General features: G+C 42.6%; 1 protein-coding gene across 1 annotated transcript in view; it reads left to right on the top strand.

Annotated features, from left to right (window-relative positions):
• The first annotated feature begins 1,848 nt into the window (after window positions 1-1,848).
• Window positions 1,849-12,641, top strand: part of farp1 (FERM, RhoGEF (ARHGEF) and pleckstrin domain protein 1 (chondrocyte-derived)) — a 107,495-nt gene continuing 96,702 nt past the window's right edge. Inside the window, exon 1 of the mRNA XM_036974534.1 lies at window positions 1,849-2,000. The gene's annotated coding sequence lies outside the window, so the exon portion shown is untranslated. The remainder of the gene's footprint in view (window positions 2,001-12,641) is intronic.

Below are 12,641 nucleotides of genomic sequence, written 5' to 3'. Positions count from 1 at the left end.
AGGGGATAATTAGTAACAGTTGATAGAATAAAGAAATGTAGGCTAATTGAATCATTATGAAGCGGAGCGCAGACCAAGCCCTAACAGTTTGATCCCGATGCATGGCGTAATACTTGGCTGTGTCATCACACAGATCCATCGTTAGTGAAGGCAATTGTACACTATTCTCCCTATTATAATTCTATGTACACTAATCTTCTAACATTTCCATGGTTTCAAGAATTGAATGTGGCAATTTCCCGCATGAATCAAGCCAATGTTTTCTTTATTTCATGTGTGAAGGCTCTCCAAACCTGTTTATGTTTCATAAATACTTTCCTAACCCTAAATAGTGTACAATATCAGAGTATCTACCAACTAGTGCTGAAACAAGAGAAGAATATGCGTATATTTAGATGGCTTTCTTTCACTGATTCCATAATTCTGAACTGGTCACTCAATATATTCCACTGAGTGTCGACAAAATTCAAACTAAAAGGTACACAGTATTTAAAGGTATGGCTTAAGATAAATGTACTGAAAACCCTATGGAATGAAAACTGAAAACCCTATGGAATGAAAACTGAAAACCCTATGGAATGAAAACTGAAAACCCTATGGAATGAAAACTGAAACCCCTATGGAATGAGAACCACGCCTGCAAAGCGTGTTACGCACCTTCATGAAGTAAGTCTGAATACCAACTACTGAGAAGTGCATGGGAAAGGCGTGCATAAGAAAAGCATAATTTCCTTAAGTCAGAATCGGGCCCTTTATGAATTACAAGAACCCATTGTTGATTGCTCCAGCAAGAGCTTGATGAATTCAACTTTACTTTCTTCTTTGTTTATATGGGGGTTGTGCTTTTGTGTTCTTTGATGATACAAAAAATATGTATATTATGAAGACTTCAAAGGAATTTATCTATTGGCCCAAATATAAACTACTGTTTACCTCTCCCTGTGCTTAACCCAAAACTCATATGACATCTCTTCTGTATTCTACTATATATTGGCCTCAGAAGAGGGAAGAAAATATTCTCTGCCCACAAACTTCAGTGGTATTCAGATTTCCTGGATTTCATTTTCAGTCCGTGCTTTAAACAATTCAAAGTCGAGTCTCACTAAATCTCTCTTGATCTCTCCAATAAAATAGATTTCATCCTAACCCACATAAAAAAAAATACTACAGGGTACTATAGTATACTACAGTACTTACCAGTGTTGTGTTCGAGACCATCTAAAGCGAGAGGGTGGGTGGGGGGGGGGGGGGGGGGGGGGGGGGGTCGAGACTGAGTCAAGACCAAGACCAGAAAAATGTGAGTCCAATTCCAGGCCATTATTGTAATTGTGTCAAATCACCACCATAATAACAGTTCAAAATGTCCAGTATTTCTGTATTCATGTTTCAGAACAACATATGGATTCTTTAGACATTCAGAACGGTGTAAAAATACATACTAAGGGAAAATAGAGCTACTCTACATATTATTACTAACCCAAACACAGTGGGGAACAATGGTCCTTATACGCCTTCAGAGAAGGGCTAATGATTTATATAATAATGATGTAATAAATATGATACTTATATTATTATTTTGAATGATGTTCTGATTTAATCTCTTCCATTTTTGTTGGAAAGGAAAGGGTTAACACAAGAGAAAAAATGATCCAATCAGGATTTTTCTTTTCTGGTCTCTGGGGAGATAAATCTAGCTAGCTAAGTCAGCCATTGGCTAGGCCGTCAGAAACAGGCATCTGCCATTCAAATGTATTAGGGCGAAATGTTGGAGTGACAGTGGAATCAACCAATCACATTTTGACTTAATGGGTGGGACCGTTTTTACAAAAACTAATGGAACTTCTGCCTTCTTGAAGGCCAACAAACAGGCCACTGTGCAATAGCCAGCTGTAGTTAACCCACAGTCTAGCTAGCTTTTGTTGTCGTCAAGTTTGCAGCATGTAGCTAATTGTTTAGCTTCTCCCTTTTCAAGTTAACTTTCAAATTATCATCATCATCTTGTGAGTGGAACTATGTTTTTTTTATTGTAGTATGCTTGAGGTTGTTAGCCATCTCTTTGAAAATAACTTGTGTGTGAAACAATGTTACATTTAAAGTGGAAATGAAAGCATTTTAGTATCCTGAAATCTTATAGAAAATGTGTTCATATATGCCTCCAGGGACAATATGACACATTTTCTGACAAGCAACCACTTGGTCATTTTCATTATTTTCATAAATTCTTAAAATGTTTGGGATTTACGTATAAGAAGACATTTGTGAAAATTCTTCAGTAATTGTCCAAAAACACACGGCTGTGAGTTTGGACAATTAATAGACACTGCAGTAAATAAAACAGATTAAAAACATCTACACAGACCGGTGCGCTATACCCAATCAGAGCTATAGTAGGCCTTTAAACAAACAAGCAAATTACCACACGGGCCTACCATCATTCACTTTGAACTGGACTGTGTGTTTACAGGCAGTTGCAACAGAGCGACTTGAGATCATTAGAACGGATTCGCCAAAAGTCACAAAATACACCTGAATAGATTTCTGCACATTAGTAAACACCATGGGAGTCATCTTCTATTTGGGAACTTTACAGTCTAATTGATCAAACAACCATGGAAAGGTGTGCATAACTGAGGGAGAGAGAGCATATCAACAACAACAAGATCAATAACTAATGATAGCCAGAGCAAGATGAGCTTAAATCTAACGAAGGAACATCACAAACTTTTCCAGCTAGTTGGCCGTCACAATTGCACTGACAAACTGGGGAATTGTAGCCTCCTCGTCCTTCTGCAGCTTGCCTGCCAATGCATGCTTATACCAACCAAGCACCCAAGTTAACTGGCTAAAGCTGGCTAGCTTGCTTCCAGACACAAATGAGACACCTCACTCTGACCATTTTACTCGCCGTAGCAGAACTGGTTAAGTGTTAACATGTTATTTAGAGTAACTTTAACTTTTAACATGCATTCTTGACTAACTATAACTTTTTTGCCTACGTTTACTGACACCGGTCATATTCAGCGTGTGTTGCGCATTCGTAAATTAATCATTTGTATAGCACACTCAAACGAGAGTGCCCTGAAATCTGAGTAGTTAACCAAATTACACCTGCATCTCTAGCTGTGAATAGCCACCGAAAGATGATATGAGGGGAAAACGTCAGTCACTCACCCACTCTTCCAATGGCATGACATCCTCCTAGCAGAGCGCTAGCTATCTAGCTAACGTGTTTTTAGCTTCCTACATAAATAGATATGCTAGCCTATTAACCACATTATGACAGACTTGTGATCATTGCTAGTTTTATTGTGTTGACATTCCCAGCCTTAGTTACATTCATCCATTTTTGTCCAGAATATTGAGCCATTGAATCTGAAACACTGCATCCCAAATGGAGGCAGAAAACAATGTACTAGGCCAGCTGTGATTTACAACCTGATAACAATATTTTTGGGACTACCAAGAAATGAATTGCTGAATTATATTAATCATGCATTGAACTGCATCCATCTATTCTGCCAACAATGCCTTAGTGTATGTCATGGAACGTTGAGTAAATAGGACCTATTTTTAAAACCTCTTATGAAGTTGGTTTTGTAGCATAAACTGGGAACTGATATGATTGTCTGCCTTTCATATCTGCAAAGTAGTTAAAACACTGTCAGTTCCACTTTAAACTTTACGTCACCGGTTACTTTGTGTGCTAAACGTGAAATGTTTTTTTGCAATGGGAAGTAATAGTTGTACATTTTGATTGGGAAATGCTTAATGGTTGTGTTTTTGTATTCTTATGATTGGGACCTACAGGCTTATTATGTCCGAGTTTATGGACTGCTTATCCTTTAACATCATGCTGTGTGTGACTGCTGTCTTTCCATCGACCCTTTGCAGTCGTGGTGCCTGGAGAAGTGGGTACATTTCCCCAAAAAGTTCCCAAATGGCCCGCCCAGCGAAGGAAAGGCACCATGTCTGAAAAATATTTTTTCCTGTCATACATTTGCGAAGGAACAGCACCCTGTGTGAAAAATGCTATATTTTCCAACACACTTTTTTTGTTTATAGAAAAAATACACCAATTTGATGGTCTAAGTGTACAACAGTGCTTAAACCACATCAATCTGTCAGGGCCTGGCTCCCCAGTGGGTGGGCCTCTGTCCACCCAGGCCCATCCATGTCTACACCATAGATGCAAACAGTGCATGATATCAATTGCGTATCACAAATAGCCTACTAACCAACACTTCGGGCTAAACATTTTCATTACAATGTTGCCTTAGTTGGATATCAAATTTAAACGTCTTTCCTACCCTACCGGTAGGCCTTCAGTGTGTGACAGGTTGACACCAACCTGTCACACACTGAAGGCCTATAGGTTCGCCACTGCTCAATTTGCATATACCCTGCCCATTCCTCTCCCCATATCCCAATTTGTGCCACCTGTGAGTGAGAAACCTACATGCCAAATATACCCCCATGCTGTGTTTCTACAGGTTAGAGAAAAGAACAGAACTGCTGAACTTTCTGTTCAGAACCCAGTCCTACCTACTGTACCTACCTACCTATCTACCTACAGGTTATGGAAAATGTGCTATTTTAGTATTTCTCCAGTAGGTTTCCTCAAGTAGAAAGTCCCCCACTTCTGTCAAAGATAAAACAAAAAAAATACAATAAATACTACAGTATACTACAGTTTGCAAAAACACTACAGTGGATACTACTGTATACTACAGTCTGCAAAAACACTACAGTAATTACTATAGTATATGTTGCTCTTTTTTTTCTACCATGAACAAAAATATGAACAGAACATATGAAGGGTTGGTCTCATGTTTAATGAGCTGAAATAAAATATCCCAGAAATTTCCACACGCATTTCTCTCAAATTTTGTGCCCAATTTTGTTTTTCATCCCTTTTAGTGTGCATTGCTCCTTTGCCAAGATAATTCATCCACCTGTCAGGTGTGGCATATCAAGAAGCTGATTAAACAGCATGATCATTACACAGGTGTACCTTCTGCTGGGGACAATAAAAGGCCACTCTAAAATGTGCAGTTTAGTCACACAATGCCACAGATGTCTCAAGTTTTGAGGGAGTGTGCAATTGACATGTTAACTTCAGTAATGTCCACCAGAGCTGTTGCCAGAGAATTGAATGGTTATTTATCTACCATAAGCCAATGTGTTTTAGAGAAATTGGCAGTACATCCAACCGGCCTCACAGACCAGGTGTAACGACACCAGCCCAGGAACTCCACATTCTTCTTCTTCACCTGCGGGATGGTCTGAGACCAACCACCTGGACAGCTGATGAAACTGTGGGTTTGCACAACCAAATAATTTCTGCACATACTGTCAAAAACCGTATCAAGGAAGTTCATCTTATCATCCTAACCAGGGTCTTGACCTGACTGCAGTTTGGCGTCGTAACTGACTTCATTGGGCAAATGCTCACCTTCGAGGGCCACTGAAGTGTACTCTTCACGGATGAATTCCGGTTTCAACTGTACCGGGCAGATGGTAGCGTGTATGGCGTTGGGTGGGCGAGCAGTTTGCTGATGTCAACGTTGTGAGCAGATGCATGGTGGTGGATGGGCAGTCAAAAGCTACGGACAACAAACACAATTGCATTTTATCAATTGTAATTTGAATGCACAGAGATACCATGGCGATATTGTCGTGCCATTCATCCACCACCACCACCACATGTTTCAGCATGATATTGCACAGCCCCTAGTTGCAAGGTTCTGTACACAATTCCTGGAAGCTGAACATTTCCAAGTTCTTCCATGGTCTGCATACTCACCAGGCATATCGCCCATTGAGCATGTTTGGGATGCTCTGGATCGACATGTATGACGGCGTATTCCAGTTTCCGCCAATATCCAGCATTGAACAGGACTGGGACAACATTCCACAGGCCACAATCAGCCTGATCAACTCTATGCAAAGGAAATCTGTCACACGCCATAAAGCAAATGGTGGTCACAGCAGATACTGACTGGTTTTCTGATCCATGCCCTACATTTTTTAAAGGTTTTTGTGACCAACAAATGCACATCTGTATTCCCAGTCATGTAAAAACCATAGATTAGAGCCTAATGAATTTATTTCAATTGACTGATTTAATTGTAACATCTTTGAAATTGTTGCGTGTATATTTTTGATCAGTGTACTAAACTTTAAATACTACTGTAACGGCTTTCTTCTTGTGGTGAAGGAGAGGCGGACCAAAATTCGGCGTGGTGGTTATTCATGTTTTTAATAAAGACGACTATACATGAACAGACTAAACAAAACAAGAAAAGTGAAAACCTAAACAGTCCTATCTGGTGCAAACACAGAGACAGGAACAATCACCCACAAACACACAGTGAACCCCAGGCTACCTAAATATGGTTCCCAATCAGAGACAATGACTAACACCTGCCTCTGATTGAGAGAGCTCCAGTGCGCCTGCACGGTCCGGTCTATCCAGTACCACCTCCACGCATCAGCCCTCCGGTGGCAGCTCCCCGCACCAGGCTTCCTGTGCGTGTTCTCGGCCCAGTACCACCAGTGCCAGCACCACGCATCAGGCCTACAGTGCGCCTCGCCTGTCCAGCGCTGCCAGAGCCTTCCTCCTCTCCAGCGCTGCCGGAGTCTCCCGCCTATCTAGCGCTGCCAGAGCCTTCCTCCTCTACAGCGCTGCCGGAGTCTCCCGCCTGTTCAGCGCAGTCGGAGCCTTCCTCCTCTCCAGCGCTGTCGGAGTCTCCCGCCTGTTTAGCGCTGTCAGAGCCTTCCGCCTCTACAGCGCTGCCGGAGTCTCCCGTCTGTTCAGAGCTGCCAGTCTGCAAGGAGCTGCCAGTCTGCAAGGAGCTGCCAGTCTGCAAGGAGCTGCCAGAGCTGCCAGTCTGCAAGGAGCTGCCAGAGCTGCCAGTCTGCAAGGAGCTGCCAGAGCTGGCAGTCTGCAAGGAGCTGCCAGAGCTGGCAGTCTGCAAGGAGCTGGCAGTCTGCAAGGAGCTGCCAGAGCCGCCAGTCTGCAAGGAGCTGCCAGAGCCGCCAGTCTGCAAGGAGCTGCCAGAGCCGCCAGTCTGCATGGAGCAGCCAGAGCCGCCAGTCAGCATGGAGCAGCCAGAGCCGCCAGTCAGCATGGAGCAGCCAGAGCCGCCAGTCAGCATGGAGCAGCCAGAGCCGCCAGTCAGCATGGAGCAGCCAGAGCCGCCAGTCAGCATGGAGCAGCCAGAGCCGCCAGTCAGCATGGAGCAGCCAGAGCCGCCAGTCAGCATGGAGCAGCCAGAGCCGCCAGTCAGCATGGAGCAGCCAGAGCTGCCAGTCAGCCAGGATCTTCCAGATCTGCCAGTCAGCCAGGATCTGCCAGAGCCCCTCAGCCCAGCGGCGCCGGAGCCCCTCAGCCCAGCGGCGCCGGAGCCCCTCAGCCCAGCGGCGCCAGAGCCCCTCAGCCCAGCGGCGCCAGAGCCCCTCTGTCCCGAGCTGCCCCTCTGTCCCGAGCTGCCCCTCTGTCAGGGGGGTCAGGGGGGGTGTACTGTCACACCCTGACCATAGTTTGCTTTGTATGTTTCTATGTTTTGGTTGGTCAGGGTGTGATCTGAGTGGGCATTCTATGTTGGATGTCTTGTTTGTCTATTTCTATGTCTGGCCTGATATGGTTCTCAGAGGCAGGTGTTAGTCATTGTCTCTGATTGGGAACCATATTTAGGTAGCCTGGGTTTCACTATGTGTTTGTGGGTGATTGTTCCTGTCTCTGTGTTTGCACCAGATAGGGCTGTTTTGAGTTTTCACATTTCTTGTTTTGTTAGTTATTTCATGCATAGTTGTCTTTATTAAAAACATGAATAACCACCACGCATACTTACAGTGGGGCAAAAAAGTATTTAGTCAGCCACCAATTGTGCTGTTCTCCCACTTAAAAAGATGAGAAAGGCCTGTAATTTTCATCATAGGTACACTTCAACTATGACAGACAAAATGAGAAAAAAATCCAGAAAATCACATTGTAGGATTTTTTATGAATTTATTTGCAAATTATGGTGGAAAATAAGTATTTGGTCACCTACAAACAAGCAAGATTTCTGGCTCTCACAGACCTGTAACTTCTTCTTTAAGAGGCTCCTCTGTCCTCCACTCGTTAGCTGTATTAATGGCACCTGTTTGAACTTGTTATCAGTATAAAAGACACCTGTCCACAACCTCAAACAGTCACACTCCAAACTCCACTATGGCCAAGACCAAAGAGCTGTCAAAGGACACCAGAAACAAAATTGTAGACCTGCACCAGGCTGGGAAGACTGAATCTGCAGTAGGTAAGCAGCTTGGTTTGAAGAAATCAACTGTGGGAGCAATTATTAGGAAATGGAAGACATACAAGACCACTGATAATCTCCCTCGATCTGGGGCTCCACGCAAGACCTCACCCCATGGGGTCAAAATGATCACAAGAACGGTGAGCAAAAATCCCAGAACCACACGGGGGGACCTAGTGAATGACCTGCAGAGAGCTGGGACCAAGGTAACAAAGCCTACCATCAGTAACACACTACGCCGCCAGGGACTCAAATCCTGCAGTGCCAGACGTGTCCCCCTGCTTAAGCCAGTACATGTCCAGGCATGTCTGAAGTTTGCTAGAGAGCATTTGGATGATCCAGAAGAAGATTGGGAGAATGTCATATGGTTAGATGAAACCAAAATATAACTTTTTGGTAAAAACTCAACTTGTCGTGTTTGGAGGACAAAGAATGCTGATTTGCATCCAAAGAACACCATACCTACTGTGAAGCATGAGGGTGGAAACATCATGCTTTGGGGCTGTTTTTCTGCAAAGGGACCAGGACGACTGATCCGTGTAAAGGAAAGAATGAATGGGGCCATGTATTGTGAGATTTTGAGTGAAAACCTTCCATCAGCAAGGGCATTGAAGATGAAACGTGGCTGGGTCTTTCAGCATGACAATGATCCCAAACACACCGCCCGGGCAACGAAGGAGTGGCTTCGTAAGAAGCATTTCAAGGTCCTGGAGTGGCCTAGCCAGTCTCCAGATCTCAACCCCATAGAAAATCTTTGGAGGGAGTTGAAAGTCCGTGTTGCCCAGCAACAGCCCAGAAACATCACTGCTTCAGAGAAGATCTGCATGGAGGAATGGGCCAAAATACCAGCAACAGTGTGTGAAAACCTTGTGAAGACTTACAGAAAACGTTTGACCTCTGTCATTGCCAACAAAGGGTATATAACAAAGTATTGAGTAAAACTTTTGTTATTGACCAAATACTTATTTTCCACCATAATTTGCAAATAAATTCATTAAAAATCCTACAATGTGATTTTCTGGAATTTTTTTTCATTTTGTCTGTCATAGTTGAAGTGTACCTATGATGAAAATTACAGGCCTCTCTCATCTTTTTAAGTGGGAGAACTTGCACAATTGGTGGCTGACTAAATACTTTTTTGCCCCACTATATGTAAATAAGTTATTTGAGTTTTCGCTTAATAAATGTGCAACATTTTCTTAAATCCTGTTTTCGCTTTGCCATTATGGGGTATTGTGTGTAGGTTGATGAGAAAAAACATATTGAATCCATTTTAGAATAAGGCTGTAAAGTATCAAAATGTGGAAAAAGTCGAGGGGCCTGAATACTTTCCGAATGCACTGTATTGATTAGCTGGGCCCAATGTTGCGTGTCTCCAATAAGCCAATAGTGTCATGAAAAAAATAGTCATTGCTCTCAAATTGCCATTGATTTCAATTGCCCACCACCTCCGAACTGAATTCCACAGAATCGTCACAGAGGTTGCCATGTTAATTTCAACTAATATCACCGCTTCTCTGTTTGTAAAGCTGATTTTTTTTTCTCTTGCACTCAATGCATTGGAAATAGACTTCACGCTTGTAGAAAACAGCCATGTGCTGTGCCATGTATGTTCATGTAAGCTGTGTGAGCGTTGGCATTATTATAATTATTCTACACGCCACTGTCATGGATTACATCAATTCGCTTCCTAAAGCCACTGTGACATGGTCGGTCAAATAGGAAGTACTAGCCCCAGAGAACCACTAACCTCTGTTTGACAACCCAGGACATCGCACTGTCTTCTGCTGTCCTGGGACCATGTAACTCCTCCCTTGATCCATATTGTATCTTGGCAAATGTCATCAGTGATGTAAAGCTGGATGATCATGATTGACTCATTTGACTGCCGATTATTGCCTGTATACAGAACAGAATAGGCTCAGCCCCCCCCCCCCCCCCAGGGCCCTTGTGGATCCGCTCCAGAGGCCTACATAGACACACAAAAAAGAATGGGAGAGAGAGGGGGGGTCCAGGATTAGGGCCAGCTAACACATACTTATGTGGGGTGTTGTTTGAAGAGAATGGAATTATGATTACAGATATACAATGCTTTTACAGATAGACAATATGCGATGGAATAGTGTGTGGAGGTCCTTTTTTGTCTAAAGTTGACAATGGGATTTTGAGTTTTAATTTAGATCCGATAACTTTGACGAGGTTGCATTGTCCACTGACATTTTTTAATTGTTGATCGGGTTCCCTCAAGGATTTCAAGTTATACTTTTTTCATTTCATGATATAGGTCCTCAATTTTGGGGTTGCTTTCATGTAGAAGTAGTCCCTCATCTCAGAGAGGGTGAGGCACCGAAAATTGGATTGAAAGATTAAACACTTGAAGGAAATGATAAAGGGCGGGCTCCCCAATGTATCGGTTTAGCTTTGTCCTTGGTTTGCCTCGTGGCTAATTTTAGGGATTGAGATTGACTTGAATCACTGGTGCAGTCAGACACATGCGGGAGATCCATTTCTGGGGAATAACCTGCTAATAGATCCAGAGATGGTTCTGGTAGCATCAACCCCCGCCTGAGACATCTGTCAACAGCCACCACACACCTCCAGTTTGCTGCTCTGCTGCCTATTAAGTCCCTTGAAGAGAGACTTTACTGAGCCTTCACTGTCTGTGGCCATGCTGTGTTGCTGGGGCAAGGCATGTCAAACTGACACAAATGAAGCAGGATGCAGGGCTACTTCCAGATGAGGTCACTGTTGGGGGTCCTGGAGACACTCACTCCTCTAACAGTCCTTAAATGTCCCAGTAAGACATAGTTATAATATAGCCTATACAGACATGGCTCTAAAGTGCGACCATCTTGGCCGTAACGATTAGGCTTCGCTTGCTGTACTGCTGTTTCTGAGTGCCCTAGAGAAAGAAATGCGCACAGATTTGTAACTGTGGAGGTTGCACCATTACTACAGGGAAAAGCCGCTTGACTTTAGGCCAAACTGTACAAAGGTTGTGACCACTGTAACCGGCGCTACATTTTTTTCCTCCTTTGGCGCAGCAACTGGATCCCTGAATGTGTCGCCATTTGCGGGCCGCATTTTAGATTCATAAACCATGTCTTGAGCTGTTTTAAAACTACTCGCGGGCCGTTAATACCGTGTTCAGTCACGTTGTTACGTCATTGGCTAGCTAACACACTGGTAAAGTTACCAGGTTATCTAAACTTTTGGGGGCACAGAAAAAACGGAAACGGCATAGCTTCTTTAGGAGCTCAATGATCATAGCAATGAATGAATGGATTAGATTCGCATGTCTTCACTCAGAACGCCAATGACAGTGTACAATTTTCAATGGAATGCATCTCAATGGTAATGGAAACAGTGCTTTTTACACAATGTAGAAATTGAATATTACACAAATGATTTCAATGACAGGTATTTGTATCAACATTGTAACTTTTATAATAAAGACATGTCTTTGCAGGGTTGCATATTAGTTTCTAGGGCACAACATGTGATTTAAAAGAAGCTAGAATTAATATAGGCCCATTAAAAGCTGTATCTCCATCAATTTAAAACATCTTATTTTCTCAATTGTATGTACTTCTAACTTTTTTAAGTTGGGAGCACCAGTTCTACCAACAATTTAAAAACATTTTGGAGCCCTGTATACAGATACATTATCTTATATCTATATCAAAAGCATGTCTCATACAGAGACCTTGCCTGGGTTACCAGTTTAGTTGTTAATTGTTAATTTAATATTTTGGTATGTGACCATTTACACTTTCTGTCTCTCCCTAAATAAATGGTGACACTGTTTCATTTGGCACACAAACAATGAAAGTGTGTTTAACACAATACATCCCAGCGTGAGTGAGACTAGTTCTATGTGAACTTATTGGAGTGAGAGGCACTCTATGCCTGGGCTATTCAACTATGTTCTTGTGAGAGACAGATTTTTAAAAAGTGAATTGCAGACATGTTCAGGGATGTGATTATACTTCAGAAGAACTGTACTAAAAGCAACTTGGACACACCATATAATGCCGTTCAGTGTTGTTAAAAGTAATTGGGTCATTTTAAAATGGGTGTTTTCTTTACTGCCCTAACACACATATAGTGATAACAGGGACCATCAAGCTACTTGATTCTCTATTTTAGGAAACAAATGTGTACAAATTGTTTGAAGGAAACTTTTGAATCGGGCCTCATTGCCTTTATCTCAATAACAGATATAAATTACACAAAGATATGCCAATCAGGTAGCCTAATTGCAAATTTCAGTCTGTTTGAAGTATGCTTTGAATTAATTTTAAAAATTTATTTCTCACACTCCCTTTTCAGTAAAAGGCA

This window comes from Oncorhynchus mykiss, chromosome 3 (genome assembly GCF_013265735.2).
Source record: "Oncorhynchus mykiss isolate Arlee chromosome 3, USDA_OmykA_1.1, whole genome shotgun sequence".
Taxonomy (NCBI): Eukaryota; Metazoa; Chordata; class Actinopteri; order Salmoniformes; family Salmonidae; genus Oncorhynchus; species Oncorhynchus mykiss.
This window is presented reverse-complemented; position numbering and strand designations above follow the sequence as displayed.